We start from the raw sequence: 11,186 nt of genomic DNA, 5'->3' as shown, positions 1-11,186 counted from the left end.
AAGCTGCAGCTTCGTTTCGCTGTAATTACCGCGACTATACGAACCTGCATCATACACGTAAACGTATTAAACATAGCCATAGCTGGACAATCCTGAAAGCTTAGACCCTTTTAAAGGCGATCCTAGTTAAGGGGAAATCTTCTTTGCGAAGCACGTTAAAATTTAACTTAACATCCAAGAAACATTCATTCCTATTTTAACATTTTAAGCTTAATATTCATTGATGTAAGTCGCAATTTAAATTTTTCTCTCTTTATTTTGTTGTTGTCATATAATATAATGACGGTTAAATGAGGATGTCTAGAACATGTAGATCAATCAGCTGGTGCGCTCATTGTAATGCCAGGAAGCTCAATTTTTTGGACATGTACATTTAGCTATTTTGGTTTCGTGGTTGTAGTCCAAGTTTTCTGGAGCGCCATTGGCGATCTCACAACCTTTGAATGGGATACCGAAGCTCTCCAATATACATCTAATCATGAAAGGATACAAGTTTTTTTTTTACGGGGGAGAGAAATTCTTCGGTTAGAGGTTTTAATGCTGTGAGAGCACTCGGCAGAAACTCCTTCATCCTTTTGAAATATTTTGTGATCCGTTCCTCCGAACTTCCCTTGCCCGTATCGCCGTTCGCGGAAAAATTTGGCGCTTCTGTGCGAATTCCCGGAGAGAGTGTATTCCTTTTACTTTGCAGCTGGCTGGCACCCGAATACCTCGGAAGGGGAAATTTGTTGTTGCGAAAATAAATTTCGTTCCGCGCAGCATATTTCACGCCCCGCTGATTATTTTTCCCTCCGGGGCGCCGTGCCGGCAGACACAATGGCTCCGGCAGCTGCAGGGGCAGACACACGGACAGAGAGAGAGAGAGAGACAGAGAGACACGGACCCGCAGACACGGAGACAGAGACAAGGCGTCTACGTCTGCGTCGGCCCGGCCGCTGCGACCGCAGCTGGCGGATACGCGGCTGCGGTCTGCAGACAGCGGAGCCGTGCGAGCAGCACCACAGCACCGTACAGCAGTACAGCAGTACAGCAGTACAGCTGCTGTCGGCGCAGACAGCGGGGCGTGTCTGCTCCTTCCGTAGCGCAGGCCGCGACGAGAACCGCAGGCCGTCTGCAGACAAGCGTGTAGCAGCCACGGACGTTCTTCCGAAACGCCAGCTTCAGTGACAAAGCCAGAGTGTAAACACAGCCTTTTCTTTTCGCGGGCAGTGCCAAAACATATAACAGCGTTGGGCAAAAATGGTCGGCAGACCATCTACATAGCGGTGTAAAAAGACTATGTATACAATATTTTAGATTTTTCACTAAACTGCAATCATGATGTCAAATTAAACGCCTTTCAGCCGTCAAATTTCAGCGTTATTTTATCAGGCAACCAGTTTAGTCGCTTTATTACGCCAAGCCCTTGACCAACGTGTGGGAATAATCTACCTCGCTTTTGATCGAATCAGAGGCCAGCACTACTGGTATTAGTGACCTGAAAATGGCGCAATAAGGCGCCGAAACTGGTTGCCTAATACAAGAAGGTTAAAATTTGACGGCTGAAAGGTGTTTAATTTGACATCATCAATCCAACAGCCGACTGTCAGGAAGTTTTATTGCTAAAAAGATGGACATATTCTAACATTCTGCGTGGTTTCTATTTGTTCTAAGTCGAGTCTCCCTACCACTTTCGCGCAACGACGCTCTGAGCGTGTTTTTTAGGGAATTGACTAGTTTGAACCTGGGACCTGTTGCTGGTAAGGAGACGCCAGACCACACATGACATGTAGAGTTCAGAAGAGTTCATTGATACTAGCGATGATATAATCAAATACTTAATGATTTCAGCGTGAGCTCCACTGCACTCCCTGTAAAAGATTCTTAATACTAACTAAATTTAGTGGAAGGGGTTCAAGGCTTTCCTATTTTCAGTTAGCTGGTAAAATAACGTCGAAAAAGCAGTTAAGTTTAACATTGGCATTTTTATTCTACTGACAAAATATTGTTTATAAATTGCACTGTTGATGAAAGGAAATATTTTAATACAGGATGATAAAAACCAACTGCGTTCAACAAAAATGTGAACGAATATTCCCTGAATGGATCGAAGGATGACCTATGACATATGACGTCTATAATCTAGGTTTAAATTAAGTTTCATAAAGGAGAAAACTATCAAATGGTCTACAGTGACCCTCAATTATTTTTAATTACTTATTCAACATGTCGTAAATTACAGTGACTGATGTGGCTTCTCAATAATTAGAAAAATCATCGCGTTTCAGATTTTAACTTCCAGTAGCAAATGTGAATACCACGAAGTTTAATTGACGATCGACACTTGTATTACGCAAAAAGGGGATGTAACAGATGAGACTTCTGCAGTTCTGAGTGAGGCTTTATGCGCTGTTATGCGGCATCGCGTGCGTTCATTACCTTGTCGGTGGTTAGTCAGCGTCAGGGGGCGGCGGGCGAAGTAGGTCCACACCTGGCCGTCTCGGAAGCAACTCTCTCCTAACTTCTCTTTACTACAATTTACTGAAGTGGGTTTAAGAAAAGCTATCTGGTTGCGTTTTCAACTGCCAATCAGGGTCTCAATGTTAACCTTAATCTCCGCCTACAAAAATTCTGTCTGTCTAATGAGAAACGTTATACTTTTCGTGGTGGGGCGATGTTTTTAATGTTTGCTACGTAACAGACACGCGTATAGTCTCACGCTAAAACTTGCAGCTGGTGTGGCCCTTTTAGTGTTATCGTGAGATCTATACTGTTCTTCTGGAGGGCTCTATCTTTTAACATGGGCTGGGGGGTGGTCCTGGTGGTCGGCAGGCTATGTGGGTGTCCGTCCCTTATCGTAGGGCCTTCTAGCCTACACGGTTCTGCTCTCAGCTTCTGTTCTCGTTTCTCCCCTCGGAACTGCGTCTGTTTCACGGTGGGAAAGTATGACATGCATTTAGGCGTTCTTGTGTTAGTCTGTGGTATTCCATTTGCTCACTCGTTGATCGTATTACTTTGGTTAATTTAATGTCAGGATTTATTCGGAGGAATGTGATATACTGCCGAATTTGCTATCATGTCAGTGTTTTCATGGAAGGTGTTGGATTTGCCTGACACCTTACAATATAGAAACTGGAATCCGTGGGATACCGGCAATGCACAGCGACTTTCGAATACCGAATGTGAAGGACAGCAGTCGGTCTCAAATCCGTAATCTACCGTAAATCTAGGTTTCGACAGTAACATAATATTCATTGGCGCTAAAATACAAAAGCAGGAAGAATGAAGAACAAATGAAATATACGTACGAGGGTCCTTCAGTAAGTAATGACCCACATTTGTTTTAAAAAGCCAATAATATACATAGACAACATCGTTTTTGTTGCTTCACATATGATATCTGTTCTGTGCGCCGGTGAAGTTCGTTCTGGCAGATGGCACAGCCGTAGTACAGCGCCAAAATGGCGTCTACGTTCGACTCACGTTACAAGCAGCGTGCTGTTACTGAATTCTTGTGTGCAGAAAAGAAACCGTGGTGAACATCCATAAACGTTTGTGTGCAGTGTATGGCGATGCTGCAGTTGGTAGGAGTAAAGCTGCAGATGATCAGCTACGCTCGGGACGTCCTGTCACAGCCACTGCTCCAGACATGCTGAATCGTGCGGATGCCATTAATCGTATATACGAAGACAGTAACTTGTTCCCGAAAGAACAGTTACTCTTGATGACCGTGCAGCTTTTCTTTGGAATAAATGATGACTAACTGAAAACCTCAGCTGCCGACAGGTGTTGTTGATATTCCTCGATGTGGACAGCTGAAAATGTGTGCCCCGACCGGGACTCGAACCCGGGATTTTCTACTCTGCCATGTAAGCAGGAGATCCCGGGTTCTAGTCCCGGTCGGGGCACACATTTTCAGCTGTCCACATCGAGGTATATGAACAACATCTGTCGGCAGCTGAGGTTTTCAGTTAGCCATCATTTATGCCATTAATCGTACCGACCGGCGCATCAAAACTCGATGTTGGCTCTACAGTTCACGGTCAGTATTGTAAGTGCGTCTGCAATGATCGAGACTCTCGGACATTCTAAGAGGTGCTCACTAAGGGTTCCACGAATGCTCACAGCGGACCACAAGACTCAAAGAAAGGCCATTTCATCTGATTTGTTGGAGTGCTTTGAGACCGACGGAGAGGCCTTTCCGTCACGGATCGTTACTGGGGACGAAAGATGGGTGCACCACTTCGCGCCGGAAATAAAAAGGTAGACCATGCAGCGGCATCATCCTCATTCACCACAAAAGAAGAAATTAAAAGCAACCCCCTCTGCCGAAAAAGTTATGGTGACAGTCTTCTGGGATTGTGATGCCAGTAGGGTCAACCATCAGTTCAGAGGCATACGTGAAGACTCTGAATAAACTCAAGAACCGTCTCGACGTGTTCGAACGGACAAGAATCCAGCAAAAATCTTGCTCCAACACGATTATGCACGCCGACACACAAGCCTGAGAATCCGGGAACACATCGCCAAACTGGGTTGCACATCATTGCCTCATCCGCCCTGTAGTCCACACCTGGTACCCTCGGACTTCCATCTCTTTGACCCGCTTAAAGATTCTCTACAGGGAACACACTTTGAAGGTTACGAGAGTGTCAGTCGTACAGTGAAAACGTAGCTACGTCTATAGGACAAGAGCTGTTACCAGGAGGGAATACATGCTCCACCACAACATTGGCCTACGGCCATAGAACGTGATGGAGACTGCGTAGAAAAATAGGACATGGACAAACACGTTGATGTATATTGTCACCAAATTCTGACTCTTAACAATACATACGTTCTGATGTAAAAATAATTTGGGCCATTACCTACTGAACAACCCTCGTATGTACGTATTTAACGTAGTTGTACGAAACCTCGTGAGTGGTAACATATCAATAACAACCCATTAACAGAAGAATAAATTTGATGACAACTGACTCTAGTATTTAAATGGCATAAACAATACCGAAGCTGTTGCTTACAGCCAGCGCAGACAGAGAGCATATGCGTCGTCGTGGATCTGTTACAGTATACTCTATAGCTAAAAATTATTGACTACCACAACCTTAAATGAACTCTAAAATACAGTGAAAAATCACGGTTTTGTCACACTGTAATCCTATGGGGGACTCCTGTCTTTTATGACTTTATTTTCATTTAGGTTCCGTTGTTCGTTTTTTTATGGATTTTTAAATATATTCACTACATAATTGGTATATCCCATATATACCGTCTTTTAATATTCATTTAACGGTTATTTTCAAGTGTGTGTGAATTCCTAAGGGATCAAACTGCTGAGGTCATCAGTCCCTAGACTTACACACTACTTAAACCAACTTATGCTAAGAACAACACACACAGACACACACACACACACACACACACACACACACACACACACACACCCATGCCCGAGGGAGGCCTCGAACCTCTGGCGGGAGGGTTAACGGCTATGGTGTTCAACAAAATTGAGGAACAGCTTCACGGATGTTTATTGCAGTAGCGGGCACAACAGGTCAACGGTGACGCGTATTCTTGGCTGTAAGCAATGGCATCAGTTTTGTTTCTGCCATTTAAATGCTAACGTCAGTTGTCATAAAATTTATGCTCTGACGTGATCGGACCTGTATCACTCTTCTGTTAATGGCATGTCATTACCATGTTCCCTTTGCACGGTTTCGTACAACTGCGTTATTCAGGGTGAATCACCTAAAACTTGCAGACCTGGAAAGTGCTACTGATGTGTGTTTTCCAAAGAACGAATAGCTAGCCAGGGGCTCGTATTGATAGCGAAAAAACAGATTTTAATGAAGAATGAAATTTTCACTCTACAGCGGAGTGTGCGCTGACATGAAACTTCCTGGCAGATTAAAACTGTGTGCCGGACCGAGACTCGAACTCGGGACATTTGCCTTTCTCGGGTAAGTGCTCTACCAACTGAGCTACCCAAGCACGACTCATGCTCCGTCCTCACAGCTTTACTTCTGCCAGCACCTCGTCTCCTACCTTCTGAACTTTACAGAAGCTCTCCTGCGAAACCTTGCAGGACTAGCACTCCTGAAAGAAAGGATATTGCGGAGACATGGCTTAGCCACAGCCTGGGGGATGTTTTAAGAATGAAATTTTCACTCTACAGCGGAGTGTGCGCTGGAGAGCTTCTGTAATGTTTGGAATGTAGGAGACGAGGTACTGGCAGACGTAAAGCTGTGAGGAGGGGGTGTGAGTCGTGCGTTGGTAGCTCAGTTGGTAGAGCACTAGCCCGCGAAAGGCAAAGGTTCCGAGTTCGAGTCTGGGTCCGGCACGCAGTTTTAATCTGCCAGAAAGTTTCAGCTTTTAATGAACTTACTAAATGTGTTTTTGTGTAAACATACACTTCTTAAATGGACAAATGTCTATTGAGAGTAACGAACTAAACGTAGGGCAAGAATGTCAGTGATGTTTATTAAATGATTCTAGTACGGGTCGTTTTGAGATACAGTATTTTGAACAGTTCCCACACCGGCGCTTATAGAACACCTGTGGTCCGCACACGCTAGAGAACGACATAAGAGCATTCACTAGTTATGCGGACTCTGGCCAGTAACGGGATAAATGACAACCGGCAGCGGCAGTGCACGCTACCAGTCTGGTGTGAAACGACTGCTGCACATGTGCCAGCATTTCAGCGGAGATGTCCGAGCAGGCTGCGGAAATACGTCATCGTGTGGTGGTTGGTATGTACTTGCAGACAGCATCTTTCAGATTTCAAATGGCTCAAATGGCTCTGAGCACTATGGGACTTAACATCTGACGTCACCAGTCCCCTAGACTCAGAACTACTTAAACATAACTAACCTAAGGACATCACACACATTCATGCCCGACGCAGGATTCGAACCTGCGACCGTAGCGACCACTCCGGCCGGCTTCCAGATTTCCCCCCAGACAAAAACGTAGGGACGTCAAAACCGGGGGACAGGTCGTCCAAGTTTGGGCTCCTCTGCTTCCAGTTCAACAATTTGGAAACAATTCGTGAAGACAGGCTGTATTACTTCGTGCAGTATTGACTGGACAGCCATCATGTTAGTACCACTGTTTTCTCCTAGCCTGCAGAGCAACCTCTACTAGCATCCGTGGAAGATAGTCTGATAGGAGGCTGCGATACGTGTCCCGTCCATGAAACACGGGCCTCTGAGCTGACGGCTCACTACCCCAGACCGCACGTTTACACTCCATGAACGCTGACGATCCACCTGATGAAACCAATGGGAATTCTCAATAGACCAATACCGCATTTTTCGGCCGTTTACCTGTCCATCATTGCTAAGTGTTGCTCCATCACTAAAAAATGTTCACGATACATCTGAAGTATCCTCTCTTAATGTCCATGTACAGAAGTTACCACGATTGTCATAAACGTCTCCACGGAGCTCTTGATGGAGAGAGATGTGATACGGATGGAACCTATATCGATGCAGAATGCGTGGGCACTTGCATGACTCGTGCCACTTCGTTGTGCGATTGCGCGGGAAGTAAGGTGCGGAACAACTCTAATGGCGACACGAACATTAATTTCCCCCTATCCTGCCATCACTTCTTTCCTTCTGTACGTTGTCTAGGTATTAGACTACCACTTTGAAACACGTATGTAACATAGCAGCGATGGCGAGGCATTGTAGCATCTGTGACCAGAGAGTATGCGCTTGACCGCGCGAGTGTTGCGAGCAGTCTCAGTCAGTCTGTAGTCGGTCGTGGCTCAGTTAGTAGCAGTCAGTCTGTCGTTGCGAGTCCGTCAGTTCAGTCGTTGCGAGTCTGTAGCTCTGTCTAGTTGAGAGCAGTACTCAGTCTGTAGTCGTCATGCAGAGCGGTCGGTCAGTAGTAGCAGCCCAGTGCGGTTGTGTGATGTAGGCGGTCGGCAACACTGGTCAAGATGAGGAATAAGGTATACTGTTAATTAATATAATCATTAGATAATGAAAAATTTTATTTATTGTAATTATTCTCCAACAAGTCTCCCAATAATAATTTTTTTATTTCAAAAGCATTTTCTCAAAAATTTAATTTTTTATTGAACTAAAGATCTCGTTGCACTTCCCATTTCATTCCACTTCTTTTGAAGAAAAACTCCACTAAAGTCACAAAAAAAGAGAATATTATTATTTGCAATGCAGTTCCTCCAAGCGGTGCGCAACAACAAGAGCAGATATGTGACATCCATTTATTCTGAGGTAAGACTTTAATTCTGATTGTTTTACACAGGGCCAAAGACCGATATTTCGGTTTAATTGTATTTTCTTGTCACTGAACGGACTTTAAATTTTGTGAAGAATTTATATTTGAGTCAGATTGCGTATTTCACATTTTTGTTGCCATTGTCAGTACATTTCATTGTGGGCAGGTTACGCTTAGAGCAATGTCCATCAGCATTTCTAATTAGCATCGTCCTTTCTTTAAAAATTTTGTGGGGAGGTTACACATGGCCCCCATTTCTATTAAGTATTGTCAATTTTCTTTAAAAATTTCGGTGGGGAGGTTACACTTGGCGACACCCAGTCCAGGATCGTATTTCGTTGAGAGTCTTTTGAACAACAGTCAGATATCTGCTCTTGTTTGCTTAGATATAATTAGGATTTAGCGCAACGCTGTTAATAATATTGTGACTTTCTCTCTACAGGTCAACGGCAGTTTGTTGCTTTATTGTATTTGTGTGTTGTTTTTGCATTTGTGCTTATTGTTTTGTGAAAAATTGTGACTATTGTAAAAATGCCGCGAAAGACTGTGAATAGTGTATCGCGAGGTATTACGAACGAAATTACCGGCTCAAACGACTTTACCGATAGGACATGTGATACGCAGTGTAATGATGACAATCCTGCGTTCACTATCAATCAGTGCATTCCAACCACTAGTGATAATTTTTACCTTGATAATGAACAAACGAACTCAATTGTCTCGTCTGTTAATTTGACGACAATTGATGACGCAGAACGCTCTATTGTAATGAGCGCTGCCGAGCTTAGCACACCCGATTTAGAAAATCCAAGTAATGAACAGACAAATTTGTCTAATGTAAATGGACAGTGTTCTGAAAGTACGACGGATCCATTTAATTCAGAAATAATGACCGACAGTGTACATTCGTCTGGCAAACCTTTTTGTAAATCTCAGAATAACCAAATGGTTACAGAAAGCGAGAGAATTCCAGATCCACCACTAAACAGCACAGAGAGTATAAACGCTAATTTTGGCTTTGATCGATTTTTGGCACTAGTGTTGCAACGACTTGACCAAATTTGTGAAAAATTTGATGAGCAGCACAAAGAATTTATAGAACGGAACAAACAATTTTCTGAAAATTTTAAACAGCAGAACGAACAACACGACAACGTTAATGAACAGAAGAAACAAGTTAGTGAACAGATTACAGCTGTTACCGTTCAATGTCAGGACAATAAAGAACAATTACGTGAGGATACTGAGGATTGTGCTAAAAACAGTAATAAAGAAGTTGGCACTTTTGCACAAGAATTAAGTAGCACACGTGTAGACACAACAGAATCACATAAAGACGAGATTATTGCAGTCACCGAACAATGTTCGGCAAACGCAACATTGATACACGAAATTAATGCAGTCACCGAACAATGCCGTAAAAACGCAGTACAGGTTCGCGACGAGGTTAATTTAGAGTCAGTGGAAGTTTCACACACTCCGAATACGGAAGTTGACGAGAAATTTGCACGACAGATCAACCAAATTGACGAAAGTGTTACAGTAACAGAGTTGAAAACTATTCCAATCACCAATACGTCACAGAATCCGCCAGTTTGCGAACATTTGTCTGACTCACGCAGCGTGTATAATGTGAACAATTTACAGAGAATACGCGAATTAAAATCCGAAAAGCCACGCGACTTAAAATCTGAAAAGCTATGCAACTTGAAATCCGAAATGACACAGACGAACAGAATCACACACAAACCCGAACGTGTTTTCAAATTCAATGACGAGAACGTAGATTACGAGCAATTTTTATCCGCATTAAAATGTAAAGAATTGAATAATGACAGAACACAGATACACGCTTTGCACTGTATACGACAATTTATCTTTGTACATTCACCGCTATTGCCTGTAATGCAGAAGCTAGCTTTGAAACAGATGCGACAATTTATTTTTGTATTTACAACAGCATTGCCTGTAATGAAGAAACTAGAATTAGCATGCAGACAGCAATTTATTTCTGAATTTGTACCGCCATTGCCTGTAACACAAAAGCTAAAATTTATTTGCAGTGCGTAATTGACCTCAGGGGATTCATTACGCTTTAATGAATATGTGCCGTAGCGAGCATAGGGCCCCGAGCTGTAGTAGTGCTGTTTCATCTTTAGTTTTCTGCACTGCTGCCTTCTCTTCTACTATCCTTTATATCTATCAAAACTGCTCTTTAACTATTGCTCTACCTAGAATTAAGAAAAATGACTAAAGAAAACCCGATATGACAAATTTTTACCGAATGTGACAATTTTCATTAGGCACTCCAGAACCAGTGTAATTTTAATAACGGATAAAATCGTGATCATCAGTATGTGTAAAATCAACAGCAAACGCATTTTTTTGGTAACAATAGACCTTTTCACCACAACAGCATGAAAGTCAGCCGCTTAGCATACGTAACCAACAATGCAGTCTACAAGGTCAACCAAACTTTAATGTTTCGCCGCGTGCACGTATAGTCCCAGCCCCAACAAATAGTAACGCATGGCAGCAAAGAAATAACCACGTACAGACAACACTCTATTTCAACTCGTATCGCAATGCGCCGTATAGAAATTACCATTGACAGACGTAAAAATGATGAGCACAATTTTCAGCGTACATTTAATAACAGTCGATCTTATCAGCAGCAACAACATCAGCAACAACAAATAATCATGAATGAAACAGACAATAGGTGTCATCCATAGCGTAACACGTCAGTAAGAAATAACAGAACAGTTCATATAGTGGATATGCCATAGCATCCTCCCGTAAATAACAGGACGTACGATAGATTTTAACCAGATACAGCACAGATTGCATAATACAGTAACGCAAACATTACTTTTGACACGCAGAATTTTGCTCACGAGAATGTTATTTGAAACATGCTCTGTTGAATGCACCACTTTTGTCGCACCCAGATC

Source organism: Schistocerca piceifrons, chromosome 4 (genome assembly GCF_021461385.2).
Source record: "Schistocerca piceifrons isolate TAMUIC-IGC-003096 chromosome 4, iqSchPice1.1, whole genome shotgun sequence".
In the NCBI taxonomy this organism is placed as follows: Eukaryota; Metazoa; Arthropoda; class Insecta; order Orthoptera; family Acrididae; genus Schistocerca; species Schistocerca piceifrons.
Note: the sequence above shows the minus strand (reverse complement) of the source record.